The sequence below is a fragment of the Vigna unguiculata genome, chromosome 2 (assembly GCF_037176805.1).
Source record: "Vigna unguiculata cultivar grain cowpea cultivar isolate G323 ecotype 2 chromosome 2, ASM3717680v1, whole genome shotgun sequence".
Lineage (NCBI taxonomy): Eukaryota > Viridiplantae > Streptophyta > Magnoliopsida > Fabales > Fabaceae > Vigna > Vigna unguiculata.
Genome location: NC_140793.1, coordinates 21,242,616 through 21,260,884, shown reverse-complemented (window position 1 = coordinate 21,260,884; position 18,269 = coordinate 21,242,616). Strand labels below are relative to the sequence as shown.

General features: G+C 30.8%; 1 long non-coding RNA gene across 3 annotated transcripts; it reads left to right on the top strand.

Moving 5' to 3' along the window:
* Positions 1-484: 484 nt before the first annotated feature.
* Positions 485-10,780, top strand: LOC146888423 (uncharacterized). 3 transcript variants are annotated; one of them, XR_014993083.1, is made up of 3 exons: positions 485-698; positions 790-1,194; positions 9,541-10,780. It is a non-coding gene; the product is annotated as an uncharacterized LOC146888423 (long non-coding RNA). The 3 variants fall into 3 exon arrangements; XR_014993081.1 differs by lacking the exon at positions 9,541-10,780 and adding an exon at positions 2,643-2,878; XR_014993082.1 differs by lacking the exon at positions 9,541-10,780 and adding an exon at positions 2,600-2,878.
* The last annotated feature ends 7,489 nt before the right edge of the window (positions 10,781-18,269 follow it).

Sequence of the window (18,269 nt, the reverse complement as noted above, 5' to 3'; positions counted from 1 at the left end):
AAATAATATTGATTATAAAATTCTAAATGTAATTAGTAATACTTTACTTGAGTTGTAGATTAGTCAATTTTTAATTAATTAAAAATTATATTTGTGTGTAGGTTAAATTAGTTAATAATTTTTTGTTGAAATATAATAAATTTGTAAATCTAGTACATGTTTAGACTCTTATTTGAGCATCACATAAAAAATGTTATTATCCATTTTTCATAAGGACAATTTTTTTTAATTTATTTTCATCAATATATAAATGTTTATAACAAAATTACTCTCAATTTATATTAATCTAATACTATATACAAATAAAGAATTAATAATCAACAACTTTCTAATATAATAATATATCTGCCACAATCTCATTCAAATTGTTTTTCCACAGCAAGAAATAACACTAACGTGTCATTTAAATACTATTTTGAAAAAATAAAAATAAAAATAAATCAAAAAGCAAACGTGAAAACATGAATGACTTAACCCTTCCTCTCATTATTCTCTCACAATTTCATTTGCTTTTGGATCTCTTTCTCTTAGCCTCCATCAACCACAAACACGAAATGCCTCACCTAACCGTACCTCTCACAAATTCATTTGCTTTTCGATCTCTTCCTCTCAGCCTTCGTCAACCTCAAACACAGAATGTTGTGCTCTTACTTATTCAAGTTCTTCAACCCCACAAACAACATTGTAGAAGATGAAAGGTACAAGCTTCTATTTTTCTCTCGAAGTTTTTCTTTTACTATTTAATCTTTTCTTTGTATTTTTTTTCTCTAATGCATCAAGTTTTTCTAGGAGATGGATGAATTGTTTGAAGAAACAACAAAGGTAAGAGTTTTTCTTCGTCTCTCCGATTTTTTCTTGCTTTTACCATATGTAACTCATTTTTTATATCTTTTTCGTCTCGAATCTTTTCTTCTTCTACCAGATTTAAGTTCTTTTCTTTGTATTTTTTTTTCTGATGCATCAAGTTTTTCTGGGAGATAGATGAACAGTTTGAAGAACACAACAAAGGTGAGAACTTTTCTTCGTCTCTTCGATTTTTTTTTGCTTCTACCATGTGTAACTACTTTTTTATGTCTTTTTTTCTCTCAAATCTTTTCTTATTCTACTAGATTAAAGTTCTTTTCCATATATCTTTTCTCTGATTAATGAAGTTTTTGTGGGAGATAGATGAACAATTTGAAGAACACAACAAAGGTAAGAGTTTTTCTTTGTCTCTCAGATTTCTTTGGCTGACTCAAACAACCACACGCATAGCATGAAGCTTCATTGCATTTTGGAGTGGAGTTTGGCACGGTTTCACTCAAGCAAGTGCAGAAAATGAATGTAAACGGTGGAAAATTGAAGAAACATGTAAAAGAAAGCATGAACAAGACATAGAACACAACTTGAATGGTGGAAATTTAAAAGAAAAAAAGAATCACCGAATAAAAATGACAAGAAACACAATGGAAGCAATAAAATGGTGCTGAAATGTAAAGGAAAACTAGTAAATGATGTGAACCATAGCAAGCAAGGAAATCTACAAATAGAGTGTTGAACACTCTTGTAGTCTCATAGTTGCATGGAATCAATGGAGAAACACAATATAATAGACATTGAACGGTAGATGTGAAAGAAAAACAAAAAAGAAGAAGATGATGATGAAAACAAGACGGAAAAATGATGGAAACACAAGACTAGGAAAGAACCTTACCAAACCTTGAGAGACCATGGTTTGATGGCTCTTGATACCATTATGGTGGAGCTCCAAAGGTGCATGAAGAGCTCCATGGGCAGCGGAAATGGATGAAGGAATGGAGGCAAGTTGGAAGGCACTTGCAAGCAATGGAAGGTGAAAGAGGTGATAGGATTTCCTAATCTATGCTAGCCTAAGGAAGGTGGCTAGAGGTAGAGAGAGGAAATCTCTAGAAAGTGGTGACTCTCAAAGGCAATAGAGGGAGGAGTGCTCTCAACTCAAGTTGCATCTATTGCTTAAAATTTCAAGAGTGTCTACAAATGAGTGAAATTTTGGCTTTTATATGAAGCCATTTACACATGAGAAAGGAGAGCCATTGGATGGAGTGGGCCTTGATCTTGGCCCTTAGATCAAGCTAGGAGAAGGAGATAAGATCATGCCCCTTGGATCTTGGCTTGAAGAACAAGAAGGATTCTTAGCCTTTAGATGTGATAACTAACTTTAGTCAAACTATGAAGCAAAGGAGCCTCCTTGTCTTGAAAATCTTGGCCATGTATGAAGAGAATTGGGCCGAGCCCAATTTTAACCCATCCTATGTTCCTTTCATGTCTTATGTATTATTGGAAAGCAAAGCCCAAACAATGGCCCAATTTAAATCTACACTACTAGATTTACATGCACTTCTTCAAGTCTTTGTGATCTCTTTGGCCCATGTAAAGAATGTGAGAAGCCCATTGATTTTGTGATCATCTAATGGGAGGTCCTTTTGAATCTTTTTCATCATTGATCTTGTAATTGGGCCTTTTAATGGGCTTGGGCTAGGGCTTGGGCTTGAAGGTGCAATTGGGCTTGGTGGGGTCACATCAATATGCAACTACTTTTTTTATGTCTTTTTTGCTCTCGAATCTTTTCTTATTCTACCAGATTTAAGTTCTTTTCCATATATTTTTTTCTCTGATGAATGAAGTTTTTGTGGGAGATGGATGAACTATTTGAAGAACACAACAAAGATAAGAGCTTTACTTGATCTCTCCAATTGTTTTTGCTTTTACCATATGTCACTACTCTACTAGATTTAAGTTCTTTTGTACGTATTTTTTTTATGCTCAAGTGAAGTTTTTGTAAGTAATGAAATGGTTGAAATGCCAAGAAAGGGGGTTGAATTAGCTAGTTAAAAAATAAGGTGACTTTTAAAAACCTAAATCAGTTTTAAGTTGAATCAAATTGACCATGGAGTAAAGATGCAAGCACTCCTAGATTGAACAATTTTAGTCGATTAAAAATAGAGATAGTTTATTGACTTCATTAAACAAATACAATACTGATAGAATCAACAAATTAAATCACAAAAATAGTCAGCTAAAAAACTAGAAAAACTGCAGATTTGTAAATTTGTGATTTAAACCAGGAACAATAGGAAAGATCAAGCAAGATAAGTTCAAATAAGTTAGATAAACATGAACAACGCTATAGATAATGCTAGATCACACAAGAATGTAAAAAAGATGGTTCAAATGAAGTTTCTTTAAACTTTTAAGTGCAATACAAGTAAAAAGGGATAAGGATAAGAACAATGCACAATATTTTTATACGGGCTCACTCAAATTTGAGCTACATCCACACAATGACTCTTGAATCACACAAGAATCACACCAGCACAAGAAGACACCCCTTGTAGACCTGGAAAACCAGTAGGCACAATCTAAAAGCTTCAGAAATACCAAACCTCAGGTAGCACAACCTTGCCTACCAAAAGCTATTTCTTCAAGCTTCAAACACCAAGCAAAAGCTCCAAGAATAATCTAAGATCAATCTTCAACAACTGAACATCTGTATGATCACAAAAGAGAGAGAGTTCCATAGATTCCAAACAGTTTTTGCGCTAAAAAATGGTCTTCTTTCCTCTCTTTTGAAAAAGGTAGACTTTATAGTCAAACTGTTACGAAATTCAACAGGTTGATTTCACTTAGTCATCCTAAGGATTTTTTCTAGTTAGGAATGAAGTCAGCAAATCGTGAATGTCATGGATTTGGCCATCCAAATCATTGAATCTCTCATTGCAAAAGGTGTGATGTGCATCTTAAGACACATTGAGTTCACGTAATTGGTGCAGCACCATCCTCTTAAACTGTGAGTACACATGGCCTCTGTCCTCTAGAGGGTTGTAGAGGATAATGTCCATTAGTCCAGCAGTGTTCATGGTCATTGACACCACCAGCTACAACACCATCAATTCCACCAGCAATCCACACATTCCCCACCTTGATAAAGCCCATCTTGTATAGATTGAGATAGGAGGTTTGATTCAAAAGTCCAGTTGACTCCTCAAGTTCATCTTAAACATCAACACTAAAGTACTTTATGAACTTGGACACCAAATCCACATAAGGCATCCTAAAATCTGTGAGTCTCTTGGCCTTAAGTATGTGATCACGAAGCACAAAGATCCAATCCACTTGCACATTATGTTGATGCAATACATGATGACTGTAGGTGTGGCTATTTCTAAGAGATGTTTGATGCAAATGCAAGTTTTCAAGTGCAGTATTTATAATTGAACAGGTTCAATTGCAAAATCATTTGATTAAATGGTGCAAATTTATTTTCATTAATTCTGATTAGGTTACCAAAGCCATGTTAATGCACCAGATTACAATATCTCAATAAAGCATGATGTTTCCAATGAGTTTTTATGAATGGATTAATCAGTTCAAATCATGTAAGATGCATGCACATTGGAATTACACACTACAAATGCTTTTTGGTTAAACAAATCAAAAAAAGCAACACATAATTGATGTAATAGTTATTGGGGGCAGTCTGTACCTGACCATAAGATGCTTTCTTTGACTGAGTCAACTTTAGAATTTAATTCATTCTAAAATTTGTAGTTTAAGTAAAATCAACACATAGATTTTATAATTCAACCAACTAAAATTCAACAGTTCACAAATATTTGCACACAAAATCTGGTTAAGTGAAATCAACACATAGATTTTAAAAAAATAATTGATTAAAAATCTTGAATTTGAACTTTAGATTCCTAGATACTGTTTTAATGAAATCAACATATAGAATTGTGAAAACAACATATTAAAATTCGTGACAGATTGTGTTTTCCTACATATTGAGACATCTTAAGTGAAATCAAGGCATATATTTACAAAATCAACAGACTGAAAGTTTGACAAATCATGAATTTTGCATCCAATAGCTATTTAAGTGAAATCAACGCATATATTTGTAAAATCAACAGACTGAAAGTTTGACATACCACATTTTTTGCAAACAAAGATTGTTTTAAATAAAATCAACACATAGAATTGAGAAATCAACAGGCTAAATATGATAGTTCACAATTTATGCACACATTAGCTTATTTTAATGAGATTAATGCATGGATTTATAAGATTAACATGCTAAAAACACATAAGATCACATTCTTCATGTCAATATGCCTAGTTTAGTTCTTAGCTTGTTAAACCTATCTCTAGCTAATGGTTTTGTGAATAAATCAGTAAATTGATTTTTAGTTTTAACAAATTGAATTTCATAATCTCCCTTTTGAACATGGTCTTTAATGAAATGGTGCCTAACCTCAATGTGATTGGTTTTAGAATGTTGTATTGGATTCTTGGTTAAGTTGATAACACTTGTACTATCACAATACAAAGGTACCTTGCTTAGCTTTACACTATAGTCCAATGACTTATGCACATCTATGTCCAACTACTATGTATTCAACTTCAGTAGTGGAGAGTGCCACACATGCTTGCTTTTTACTATTCCATGATATTAAACTTGAGCTAAGTAGGTGGCAAGTGCCACTTGTGCTTTTCCTATCCAATTTGCACCTTGCATAGTCGGAATATGAAAAATCACTAAGATTTATGTTAGAATCACATGGATATCATAAACGAACATTAGTTGTTCATTTCATATACTTGAGAATTCTTTTTGCAACTTTGAGGTGTGACTCCTTTGGATTGGATTGGAACCTTGCACACAAGCACACACTAAACTGAATATCTGGCCTACTTGCTGTAACATAGAGCAAAGACCCAATCAACCCTCTATATTTGGTTGAATCAACTTGTTGCCCAACCTCATTTGCACGCATAAGACAATTTGTTGATATTGGAGTGACAACTTTCTTGCAATCCTCCATTTTGAACTTTTTCAACAAATGAAAACAATATTTTGATTGGCTTAAAAATGTTCCATGCTTGAAATGTTCCATGCTTGAATAACATGGAGATTGGGTTTGAGTTCACTTAAGAAAATATAGATTTCTAAACCAAAGGAAATTCAAACTCCATGGTAGAGTAAATGACTCATTCTAAAGAAAATAAACAATAATGCATACAACTTAGACCTCTTTAAGAGTATGGATTGAGTCATATCTTCAATGTTTCAAATCTTTATCTATATGATGAAAGACTTATGAATCTGTGGACGAATTTCTTCCTAAATGGGGAGGATGGGGTAAATAAGAATTTAGAAGAACCTGATCAAAATAGATAAAGAAGAATAAAGGAATAAAAACAATAGGCAAGACAAATAAGAATAAAGCAGAAGAAATCAAAAGAAGATTTCGAGAAAGATTCACATAATAGATATTCAAATATTTGGAAAAATAAATTACGATTACATATTCTATTTTCTAATTCTTAATCCATTTTATATTTCACTTGGTTAAAAGTTCTTGTTTTCTTTTTTTTCCCTTCAACATGCCTTAAGTTATCACCCGTGAACCTCTTTCACCATTGTTGTTTCACATTCCATCAATTTTTGGTTCACCACACCTTCATAAGTTGATCAAGATCCTTCTAACCTTTTAAGGTTCACATTAGTGATGTTGCATGATATACCTTCCAACATTATGTCTAATAAAGATCCTATGTTTACTTCTGGATTTTTATAGTCCTAAAACCTTTAGGAACCAGGCTTAAACTTAGTTTAGTTTATCATCCCCAAATTGATGGATATTTTGAGAGAGTTATCTAGTCTCTGAAAAATTTATTGAGAATTTGTATTTTGGATCATCTAGGTAGTTTGGATAAAGTGATGTCCTTAGTAGAGTTTACCTACAACAACATCATTGGTCATGCTAGTATTGGCATGACACCCTTTGAAACTTTGTATTAGAGTACTCTACTATGTTGGTTTCAAGAGGGAAATAATTGATTTGTGGGACTTGATTTTCTAAAATAAACTATTGAGAAGATAAATTTGATTCAAGATGGGATCAAGATATCTTTAAGTAGACCAAAATCATATGTGAGTTAGAGAATGAAACCTTTGGAGTTTATTGCCATTGATAATGAGTTTTCGAAGGTTTCTTTTACCATATGTGTTGAGCAAGCAAGTCTTCAGAGTTATTTCTAAAGTTCATTAGATAGTATCAACTTCTCAAAAGGATATATCTAGTGGCTTATTAAGTTACCTACATCCTCCTTTTGCGAATTTGTATAATGTTTTCCATGTTTCTCCGTTGAGAAAATATGTGGCACATACAAAGCTTTTTCTAGAACTTAATGAGGTCTAGGCTAAAAACGACTTGTATTTGAAGCTCAAAAAGCAATTGCATGGTAGAGACCTCAAAATGTTTAAGGTGTTATGGGAACTAAAAAATGAAAATTTTCATTACCTTTTCCTTAGTAAGCGAATATTTTATGATGCCATTTTTTCTTATTAGGGATAATCTAAGACACAATTTTTATGTTTAGTAGTGACCATTTAAAAATTAAGATAAATTAAAATTGTAACATCCCATTTAATAGTTTTCACGCTATCAAATAAAACATTATATTATGATCAAGCATCGTAGATAGTAGGAATAACAGTCATATATATATATATATATATATATATATATATATATATATATATATACATGAGTATATATAGCTGGTACTGTCATCCAAAATAACCATATAAATCCCTGGAAACAAAGGTAGATATATAAGAAGAAGGCCTAACTACACGTCATTTTAAGACTCCACAAAATCTGGCCCAAAACTATCACAATATCAAGCAAGGATCAACTCCTGCTCAAAAGAGGGGCGTCATCATTTGGATTCGGCTCTGCTCACACCAACCATAGGTGATCATTACAAAGGAGAACACACAAGGACAAACAAACATAAACAAAAGGGTAAGCTAACTGAAATAAGAGAAAAATGATGCACTTCACAATATAAATATCATTCATAACACATAACTCAATTGTATAATTCTAGACTCGATATCCGGATTGTGTAAGCGACATTGGAGCTCTTGGTGGCTTGCACCTATAACGTTTCCCAGACTCTGTAGAGTCTGGACACAAGGAGCTATCACCCGACCGTTCCCAGGGTAAGTCCCCTTCGTGTCTAGGACTTGATCAAGTCCAAAGACTAGGACCTCCTGCTACTCCTCACGACATAATCCATTCTGCTCTGTCTGAGCGTGAATGATTATTGGAGTTTCAGGATACCAACCAATATGGATTCCACAGGTCCTTACACACACTAACAAGTTCACCTGAATTTCCCTTGAAATTCTATTCCAGCCACAACTCTTTATAATTCATATTCATCCAATTTCATCACACAATACATTAATAATGACATTCCAAGCATATAAGAGTTTATTTGCACAAAACCACTTTAGAACATATAATCTCACTCTTTAAAACAGAAGCTGAAGTTCCCCACTACAGTGGCTCTCGCTCAAGCTAGACATTCTAGCCCAGGCGAGAGGCCATCTCGCTAACAGTGGCAAAAATTAAAAACTGGACGAACTCTCGCTCAGGCTAAGCTAGTTTGCTTAGACGAGAGTATCTCTCGCTTAAGCGACTCCAGCTCGCCTAGGCGAGACTTCGCACAGGAACAGGGGTGGGTTTTCTGGTGTTTTAGCTTGGGTGAGAACCACCTGCCTTGGCGAAAATACCAGGTTACTCCACTGTTCCTACATGAAGGAGCATTGAATCCATGGCAAACAAAAATCAAACAACCACACATGCATTTCAAACATCAATTCAGCATACAAAGCTTCAATCAAACATGATTCACAGTTTAAATGAGAAGAATTTCGGTTATCTTCCCTTACCTCTAGAATTTACTCATAAGCAACACCCCTTTTTAATAGTGAGCACCTCCAAACGCACAACTTAGGGAGCTGAAATACAGGTTCATAGGGTGAGAATGTGATCCTAATTTGACTTAGCACGGATGGAATTCCCGGATTCGAAATTGAAGAGAAAAGGGAAACTGGAGTTAACTTACATGGATGAAGAGGGAATTCAATTATGGGAGAAGTTTCTGCCCTGGGTCCAGGTTCATTTGCTGCTGCAGAATTGGAGAGTGAATTAGAATGGTAGCTTCAATTCACTAGTTTAGAGAGATGGCAGAGAAAACAGAATGGAGAAGGTGGAGTGAAATTGTGTTGTTCTGTGAATGTGGCAGCAGTGATATAGTGACAGTAAAAGGGAAAGAGGAAAAGAAAAGGGAAGAGATGAAGTGGGTCTCACAAAAATTCTAAGTTATCCTTAAAGTATATATATATATATATACTATGTATTTTAATTTCAATTATTTGGTTTCACATATGAAATCACACCATCTCTCTGAACTTCTTTTCTTTTTATTCTTCTATTTTCCTCTCCATGATTCTGAAACTATCATCAAAAGCTACAATTTAGAAGATAACATAATTTAGGACAATCTAACCTAATCATATTATGTATTTGAGTAAGTTTTTCTCACTTATATATCTAGTTCTCTCTTTTCTTCTATAGTTTCATGTATAGTTTTTTTTAGAATTAACTTGAATATATTAATCTTTACAAGTAAGTCTATAGTGATATATTCTTTGTGAATCAGGATCTTTGGAAAAATGTTATGACCTCCTTATGTTCGTTATACTTTTTCTTATCTTTCTTTAAGGATCACAAGAATAAAGGTAAGGTGAATTGATAATTTTTCTTTATTTCCTATAATTTGGATGTTGATTTCTATTTGGATATGGATTAAGATTTAGGAAAACCAAAGTTATTAGATTTTGGATTATTTTTGTACCAACTTTTTATTTTGGTGTTGTTGATCATTTGGATGCCTAAAATATCTGTATTTGACTATTGTACCCAAATTACAAAGAATACTTGATTTGAAATTGTATGAGTACGGTAATTGATATCATGTGGAGTTTCTTAAGTTATAGTTAGGTTATGTGTTTTTTTCATTGAAGATCATCATTTTGAACCGTATAAATGTTATGGAAGGTTTTAAACATTAATATGGTGTTAATTGTTGTTTTGAGATGGTTTAAAATAATAGAATTAGTAGACAAAAATTTTGGATAAATTTCGGAAGATTCGAGTTCGTTGCATAATTTTATTTCTAATATATTTTTGCTTAAAATGGTATTCTTACTAAAGTGAAAATGAGATAGAGAGAACAAACATTTCTTTGTCGTTTTCTAACTCAAATAAACACTTTATACTTAAGCAAATGTATTCTCTCTCAAGCAAGAACAAGGAAAAGAATAATCATTTTATTTTGGTGTAATTTTTGTTGAAGTGATATTTATATAATGGATTTATATGTAAGTGGAGTTTATATATGACTACATTTGTTATGTGTATGTTAGAGTAAAATATCAACATCCTATGATTTTTTATTAAACACTTAATACAATAAAATTTAAAACATGAAATAATTGCATAATAGACGTTCTATGAAAAAAGCATATCATGTAAAGAAAGTGATTCATCTGACAAACGATATAGCACCATGCAAATATTTCTATTGTGTCTAATAAGTGATTGATGATGATAAGAAGATAACTACAAACAAACATTAAGTTAACATAGACTTATATTCTTGAAGCTTGATTTTGTGATGCTGGAAATGTCTTCACCATTTTCCCCCAAAGAGACTCACGCTAAACAAAAGCTTCATTCAAATGTATTTTAGGAATCTAGTTAAAGCTATGTTGGTTGCCAATTATTTTGACAAAAGCATATTGTAACTCTATTCTAGTAGTCTTAATACAATGTGTTCTTTTGTTATTTTTTTTGGAGTTATAAACTATGCAACCTAAGAAGATAAGTATTGTCAATTATTAAGAGCTTAAATTGTGTATACATTAAAAGAAGATAGAGAAAAGAAGAAGAAGATGATATGCAACATGAGTTTAAAGTTACTCAATGACCAAAAAAGGGAATGCAACAACTACTTCTTAATGAACTTGTTTAAAGACAACCATTGAAGAAGAAGACAAGAAGAATAACCATTACATTTTAGTGCTGGAATTTTGTTGAATTTTCTTTATTTCCTAAAGCTTTCTAAGAACATTAATTTTGTCATTTAGCAAACTAGCAGAGAGATTTTAAACCTTGTATATGTCGAAAGAAGATATCATTTCCATTAAGCACAAACCCTGATTTTTTAATCATAAAGACGTATTAATCTTAAGTCACGAGTGACTTATTGTTTAAAGAATACTAGAGTTAAGTCATGAGGTGAATAGCTGAAAGAATTCTTTTGTTAAGATAAGAGTTGCTTGTTGAAATAATACTTAGGTACATATTTTGTATTGAAAGAATATTGATATCACATATTTTGTACATGTATTTATAAATTTCATATAGTGATTGCCCTTTCCATTTTTTATTTTTAATTTTAGTTCATTTTTATCACTAGAAATAAACTGGTTCATTAGTAATAACTATTTTAATTTAACACTTTTAGTTCATTTGACCTTTGTTCACTATTTTGGCCATAACATTTTATGTACATTTCATTTTTGGTTGGTTCTATTGTACTGGATTCTATACTACCAAGGTTTCAAAATGGATATATGGATAACTGCATTTGGACTCCTCTTCTATTTTTATGATTTTTAGAAGTTGAGGCAAGGTTGTTGTAAATAACAAGATTTACATATTTTTAATTGAACTTCTAGACCTAGTTAGATCCATTATTTTTCAGAGTTTGTAACATTAGGGTATAAGTTTAAAGCCAATTTTAAAGGTTAATTCTACCTAAACACAAGGGATACAAAAATTAATAGAAAAAAAAAATTTAGGGTTATAGTTTGCATCCTTTTCCATTAGTTGTCTTTTAATATCATTCCAATATTGTATTGTTATGTTTTATTCACTAATGGAGAGCTAAATCCTGAATGATCAATTCATGCATTCAACATCAACAACACATATTGAGTTCTTGCACTTATCGTTCATTGATTTAGGTTTATTCAATTTTTTCCTAATTTCAGTTTTACTCTTTGTGATATCAATTTGCATTTATTATATTAGAATTTAAATTAGGAATCAATTGATTTTTTTTATATTAAATACAATTTGAATCGAATGATATTGAGATTTAATTTCTATAAGTCAATTTAGTCAGTTGATTAAATTTTTTTATGGTTCAAACTTGAATCTAATCTTTATAGAACTATGATTTTTTGATTGTTTGAGTTTGTGGATTGATCTGATTTAATTACTATTCATTTCGGTTTTAATATATACTATTGTTCTATAATTTATGTTTTTGTTTTCCAATTTCGAAACCCCTAATTTTGATTTATGTAAAAAAAACCCTAAAGATGGAATAAAATTTTATATATGTTCTTTGATAATCAACCTAGGTTATGGTCTATATTACATAATTTAAAAAGCTAGTATTTTTTTTTATATCACCTACGATAATGAATATCAAATACTTTGATAAGTTCCATCAAAAGTGATAACACGTTAAAATAACACTTGTACAAGCTCAACCAAGGGTGGTTGCAACATGAAAAAAATACTCCTTTGTACTTCCCAATAATAGTCTACTTAGTGGAACTTGACTAGTTGGTTAAGAATTGAACATAATTTTTCCTATTAAACGAACCAAAATAGAATTGTTGAGAACTTTTTTTTTCTTTCCTTAATCTGTCATATTGCATGTTATATCTATTAAACCAACTTAGTAGGAGAATTATGCAAAACTTAGCTTGTGAAAAAATTTATCAAATCAACTAACCAAGTCAAACCAATAATTTGATTGAACACCTTTAGATGATATTTATGAAAAACTACTAAAATCTTCAAAATATAATTCAACCCCATCTTCTTGTGTTTCTCTTGTTTTTCACAATGTATACATGACGTGATTGTATAAATCCAAAACATTAAATTTTGATTTAGTATTAATCTTTTGAAAATGTCAAATGTGAGTAAAAAATATATTAATGTTTGATTTATGAGTATATTGGTTGATTGAAATAAGTATTATAATTATTGTAAATAGTTAATATTGTCTCATGATAAGTGCCTATTTTACTTATATTTCACATGCGTTTTGGTGCTTATTTTGTTTGATCTTATTACATAAACTGATATTTCCCCTTCTTTACACTTAGAATCTACTAAAAGCATTTGGATATAAACATGGGTGGTGAATTAATAAAATTTATGTATGAATTTCAACATTTTTTTTTTCGAACAAACAAAGTCAAGCAGCTTGAGTTCTAGAAGTACAACTTCAGTAGTGAAAGTATTGAAATGGGTAATTAGCCAAGAAGGGGGTTGAATTGACTTCTTAAAACTTTGGTTACTTTTGAAACCTTAAAACTCCTTTAAATTGAATCATATCAACCATGAAATCAGAATGCAACGTGCCATTGGACTGTACACTTTCAATCGACTAAAAACAGGGATAACATGTTGATTTCATTAAACAGTTAATAATGCAATGTAATTCAGCAGATCAAAATATCATAACAATCGATTGAAATACTGGGAATTCTGCAAAATTTCGAATTTATAGCTTAACTTAAAAATAACTTGAAAGGCTTATCAAGATTGATTCAAATAAGCAATACAAATATGAGTCAAGCCTCAGGTTTTGCCAAAACACTCAAGAATAGTTAAAAGATTAGAGAATTCAAATTTCTTGAAACTTTAAAACACAAACTAAGAGAAAATAGATAAAGTCAAGCACAAGGACATATTTTTTTTTTATACTAGTGCACTCAAATCTGAGCTACATCAAATTTGTCAAGAAAACTCGAGCCTGGCTTGCAGTATTTCAAAATATTTACACAATCTACCAGAATAAGCAAAAACACAACTAAGACTCTTGAATCCCACAAGAGTCTCAACACGCACAACAAGATCACACTTGCAAATATGGAAAACCACCAGGCAACACCCAGAAACTTGAGAAAGATCAAACCTAAATGCAAGCTCTCCCTAGCCAACCAAAATTGCTCCAAGAAGATCAAAGATTCTTCACCGATAGTTGTACTTCTATGTGATCCAGAGAAAGTGAGTATTTCCCAAACTTTAGAATGATTTCACGCTCAAAATGGCAAGTGTTACCACTCTCTCTAAAAAACCAGAACTTATAGGCAATCTGTTGGCATATTCAACAGGTTGATTTTCCATTCAATCTATTATTTCACTTAAGTGAAATCAGCTTATTAAAAAATAATTTAATTGATTGAATATGTAATAAATAGAACTACTACAGCAAACCATTTAACCTGTTAAAAACCCATTCAATAGGTTAGTGATTTAACTTGCTTTGTATTGTTGATCAACTAATCACTCATATATTGCATATATAACTTGAATTAGGCGAAAGCTAATTTGAGTTATAGATCAAATTAGATCATCTAATATTATTAGGAGGAAGACGTGCACCTATATGCTTTAGCTGGTGATACAAGAGTCTTGATCATTAATGCAAAGAGGTCATTAATCAAAAGTGGAGAAATTGCATTGAGTTTGAATATATTTTGGTCTTAGGCTGCAAACATGGGTCAAGAATTACATTAGTTTACTTTCAGGAACAAAGGATGAACCTTGTTAATTCACTGAAACAATAACCATACTTAAGAATAGAGTAGTGAAGTTTAATCCCAACATGTTTTCTATCATAGAGTTATTCACTCTAAATCATCACTATTTTAAAACCAAAATGTTTTAATTACAAATCCAAATTGAGTATAGTTTTTGATAAAGATTGATCAAATCCATGTGGATACGACTCCTAGTACTACAATCGGAGTAGTGAACTTGTTGATGTAATTACTCTAATCTCACTACTAGAAAAATACAATTTAGCCATCGATATTAGCCACCGAAAAAACTTGGTCGCAAATTGTGACTGAAATAGCCATCAAATTATAGTAGTAACAAACTAGCCACCGATTTAGTGATTAAATCAATGTACACTAATATTTATTGCTATAACGATTGAATCAATGTACAATAATATTTATTTCTTTACAACAATCACATTTGACTTCATTTTCAGGAGAAATATATGCAACGTAGAGAAGAATCCCAACAACATCAAAGTAATAAAGGATCTGCAAAAAACTCTCTTATTGCCTTCATTGATGATAATGAATTATACCTTGTTGTTGTTAGGGGTGGAAATAAGGGGAATGTTTATGGGCTTGGTGCATTGAGCAAAAGGTTTACTATGTCTACATGTGTTGACTCTATTACTAGCCAAGCTTCAATGGTTCATCAAACAGAAGAAATGCATGAAACTATTTGGAAATTAAATGGTGAATTGAAAGCTAAGGACAAGACGTTTGAAGAAAAGATGACACAGTTGATGCAAGATAATGAGCAACAAAAGGAATGCATATGCCAACAAGAAGAGCATATAAAACTTGTTTTACAACATATTCGGTTAAACAATCTTATAAGAGGCATTATTGATCCTCCTAGCAATGAAGATCATGTAGTAGACTATTCTAGTGATGGTAGTCCACATGAACATTATTTAGGTTTAATTATGTGATGACTTTAAAAATTGCATATATATATATATATATATATATATATATATATTTGGAACTAATTTCTTTTTGATTTTATGTTGGATCATGTATTACACAACTTTTTACTACATTATATATTGGAGTTTATTGTTATTTAGTATAATTAAATATGTAGTGTCTATAAGCACATAGAAAATTGAATATATGTAGGTTGATTTAACAATCAATTTAGCCACCATTTTAGCCACTGATTTAGCCACCAATATTATTCGAATTAAATTAAAAAGTGTATCTATTTACGATCGATTTAGTGGCCGAATTAACAACCAATATTCATTCTTATTAGCCACTGAATTAACAACCAAAGTTTTGTTTGCTAAATTGGTCTCTAATGCTTCAAGGTGACCAAATTTTTAGTGACTGATTAGCGACCACAATTTCGGTGGTTGTTTAACCACCGATTTGAAAATCGATGGCTAACTATTTTGCAACTAGGATTTTTGTAACATCCCTATTTTTAATAAATTGTATTATTTATTTTAAATAAAACACTTAGAAAATATTTTATTTTTACTAGTGCTTTGTATTTTATTATGATGTAGTTTAAACATTAAAAATATATTTTATCATGATGTACTTTTTACTTATTAAAAATTATTATAAGAAGAAAATAAAACTAATAATATATATATATATATATATATATATATATATATATATATATATATATATATATATATATATATATATATATATATATATATATGAAGAATCTTTTAAAAGAGAAAAAAAATATAGAAAAAAAAGAAGAAGAGATAAGAAGATAAGAAGAAAAGATAAGAAGAAAAAAAAACCTAAAGAGATAAACATTATCTCTTAATTAATGAATGCAATGATGATAAGCACATGCATGCTATATATATATATGTGTGTGAAAGAAGAAGTTACGGGAAAGTAAAAAAAAAAGAGGAAGTGAGAAGGAAAGAAAGAAAGAAAAGAGAAAGAAAAGGAGAGAGAAAGAGAAAGAAGAGAGAGAAAGTTTAGAGCAAAGATTCAAAGAGATCCTAGTCTTCTACAAATATTATTAGTGTGCCCTTCAATCTTGATAAACTCATGGGTTTTATATTAATCTTTTATTTATTTTGACTCATATATTATTCTATTTACTTTTATTTAACTTATTTTCATTTATTATCCTCTTATATTTATTTTATTTAATCTCTAATTATACACAGGTCCTGTTTATTTATTTATTTTATTTAATCTCCAAATATGTATTGATCCTGTTTATTTATTTTATTTATCTCCAGATACGCACTGGTCCTATTTATTTATTTTATTTTATTTATCTCCAGTTACACATTGGTCCTATTTATTTATTTTATTTATTTATCTCCAGTTACACACTGGTCCTATTTATTTATTTTACTTATTTATCTCCAGTTACACACTAGTCCTATTTATTTATTTATCTCCAATTACGTACTGGTCCTATTTATTTATTTTATTTTATTTACCTCCAGTTACGCACTAGTCCTATTTATTTATTTTATTTATTTATCTCCAGTTACGCATTGGTCCCGTTTAATTTATATATTTTGTTATTATATTTATTTATAATGTTATAATCCTTATCTAATTATTTATTTAAAGTTCTTGCTTTGATTCTTATTTTATCATTATTTTATAATTAAAAAATAAAAATAAATGTGAAGTGAAAGTAAATATTATTTTATTCAGTGAGCTTGGATAGAACAAAATTGCATGTACATTTTATCGTTGCTTTATATTCTTTATGTATAGTTTATACAATGACATGATTTGATAGTCATCACATTTTATGACCTTTGAAAATATCCAAGAGTATGTCAATTAAGTAAGAGTTAAGTCTGGTTTCAATAAGTTGAGATTAAACCAGTGTCAGAGTGTTTGTATTTGGGAAGTCACAGTTTGGTACACTGCGGGATGAAAGGCAGGGACCATGGTGGGGTCTAAGGAAGTTTTACCAAGTAGGTGAATATCTGGATAGTTCAGAATAGCGCACTGGACTAGGATATTCATAGGCCAAACTTGGGACTATCCGATACCTGCTCGACATCGCCAAGGTTAGGTAATGAGTATATATCTCTTTTGTGAGCCGATGAATGGCTAATATTCTCGAGAAAGAAATAATTATGATTGTACCAATATTTTATGAGAAATACTCAACTACCTAATCACTTCCCAAAGTAACTTTTGATGTTCATATTGGATCATCAGAAGTGGAATATGGATCCATATGTCTGGTAAAACAAGATCAAGTTGTGTGGTTGTAGGTCCAAATCTAGGCCCCCGGTGTCTGTATTGTTTGTTGAGTTTATTAAGATTGATATTTAAGGCTTATAAAGACCTCACTCCTTTCATATTTGTCTTTCATATGTACTTGTTGCAGTGAGAGTTGTTCGGGATATTATTGGTGGATCTTCTGAAGATTGACTCATGGATAATTTCTATTAATATCTTTAGGAGATATTAAAAATATAGATAATCTTCTATTCTGATGTAGAACTCTTAATATTATACAAATATATATTTTGTAATATTTCATGAACAATTACAGAGATGTAAACTATATATACATATATATATATATATATATATATATATATATATATATGAATATGAAGATATATTATTATTAATGTTCTCTCAAGGAAAATCTTATGATAAAAAAATAAAAAATTTGTATCTTTTTATCAAATAATAATAATTTAATATAGTATTAGGGGCAGTGGCGGAGCTTGGAGAAAATATTTAGGGGTGCCAAATTATATTTTTT